The 2,199-nt window shown below is 36.1% G+C and overlaps 1 long non-coding RNA gene across 1 annotated transcript; it reads left to right on the forward strand.

Moving 5' to 3' along the window:
• The first annotated feature begins 242 nt into the window (after window positions 1-242).
• LOC108286045 lies at window positions 243-1,889 on the forward strand. The gene is made up of 2 exons (XR_001817795.2): window positions 243-449; window positions 559-1,889. It is a non-coding gene; the product is annotated as an uncharacterized LOC108286045 (long non-coding RNA).
• The last annotated feature ends 310 nt before the right edge of the window (window positions 1,890-2,199 follow it).

The following is a 2,199-nucleotide window of genomic DNA, read 5'->3' on the forward strand; positions in this document are numbered from 1 at the left end:
TTTTTCACACAGGCTGGAATGCAGTGGTATAATCATGGCTCACTGCAGGCTTGAACTCCCAGGCTCAAGAGATCCTCCCTCCTCAGCCTCCCAAGTAGCTAGGACCACAGGTATGTGCCACCACACCTGGCTAATCTTTTTATTTTTTGTAGAGACAAGGTCTTGCTATGTTGCAAAAGGGAGATTGCTCAAGTGATCTTCCCTCACTGGCTTACCAAAGTGTTGGGATTACAAGTGTGAGCCACTGTACCCAGCCCGACCTAACTATTTTAAACATTACTCATATAACTATCATCTAAATTAAACAACAATTTGCCATATTTGCTTTATGTATAAGATGATTATATATATGTATATTTTTTGAATATATATATTTTATATATATATAATTTTTTTAACCAGGTGAAGTTGCAAGCATCATTGAACTTCACCACTAAATATATCAGCAGGTATCTCCTAAAAATATTTTCTTACAAAACCATAATTTTGTTATCGAATATAATTTAACATTCTGTTTGTTTTCAAATTTCTTCAGTTATTTTGTGTTTAATCTTAAAGAACAGATATTCTTCGTTCTCAAAGATTCCGAGGAAGCAAAGAACATGATGGATAATCCATAATTAAGAAGTCTGGATCTTTTCCTACTCTTAAAAGCAAAGTGAGAACTAAAGGGGTTTACCTTCCATCAAAGTTGAACAAATTAATTCTTCTGTGTTGGTCATACCTTCTGTCTCCCTAAAAACCTGGGTGTGGTAATCTCTTTGTTTTATCTGGTAGGTTTTCCAGATTAAAAATTACACATGTTTAGAATCTTAATATCCAACCCCCCACTCTAAGCCCTGCCCCAACAACAACAGCTAATTATTTTACATCTTGATGATGTTAACTTTTTCATGATTAACCAATTTTGTGCACCTATTCTGCCATATATGGTTTTATTTAATTTTCACAGCAACATTTCAAAGTTGATATTCATATTCTAAATTTATAGATGAATAAAGAGGCTCAAAGATTAAATAACTTGCTAATAAGCGATTTTTACCCATGCTTTTTCCATTATGTTTTGGATTTTTCCAGAGTATCCAAACACAGCAGATGAATTGCTACAAAATAAATGGAAATCAGCACTGGCTCTGACCAGTGTCTGGCCAATCAATTTGTCCTTCTAATCTTTTAGTTTTTTGCTTGAGGGACAGTCAGCTGTACCAAGTTACTGTCATCACTGAACTTTCCAGTGATTTCAGACCTTTAGCAGCTCCCTCCACATCCACATCCTCTCTCACCATGTTGCGTAATTTCTTTGTTTACTGCTGGCTTCATCATACACTTTTCCTTCATAGCCTGTTTTAAGAAGTTGATTTACTGAACCACTTTTTAGCCAAGCTATTTGTAAATCAACGTACAAAAAGTATGTGGCCATAATTTCCATAAGGTAAATGATCATCATTAAGTTTCTCTTGCTCTGCAGTGTGCATTCATGCAGTTAAAAATTGTCCTGCACTGTTAGTATGGCATCAGAGTATAGACTCAGATAGCTTAGGTTCAAATCCCAGTGCGTGCTCCTGAGCAAGACGATCCTATCTAGATGATCATACATTAGTTTTTATCTGTGAAATGGGAATGATAGGGTAATCCTCATAGAATTGTTGGTAAGGATTAAATGAGTTGATATGCTCGAAAGTGTGCATGCTGGCATAGAACAAGCCACTGTTTACAAGCCTTTAAAGAAGGAGCTGTTTTGGCACTGTAAACTTGAACCTTTTTTCCCCCAAATCTAATGGCAAGGAACTTATATAAAATAAATGTTTGACTACCTTTTATATAAACTTTATTATTTCTCATCTTGATCTGGTCCTTTGAAAAGACGGTAAATACTGATATGTGAAAAATGTATGGACAGATTATTCAGATGTCTGGTTGAGGCTTGGCAGTTTTATGTATTTCTGTTAGACATTAAGCTGACTCTAAGCAGTGGAGGTTTAGTTTATGCCCCTAAATTACAAAGCACTTCTTTTCTCTATTGTATTGAGGGGTCATTCAGGGGTTGCTGTTCTGGAGATGGAAGCACATGTCTCCTGCCTGGGTCAGAAGCGTCACAATAGCACAAGCATTTATTCAGCGCTGGCCTAGGAGAACCATTCATTTAGTCAAAACAAGCATTTATATTCATTATCCTGAACAAAAACCAGACGAAATGAG

This window comes from Cebus imitator, unplaced genomic scaffold, assembly GCF_001604975.1.
Source record: "Cebus imitator isolate Cc_AM_T3 unplaced genomic scaffold, Cebus_imitator-1.0 Scaffold313, whole genome shotgun sequence".
Lineage (NCBI taxonomy): Eukaryota > Metazoa > Chordata > Mammalia > Primates > Cebidae > Cebus > Cebus imitator.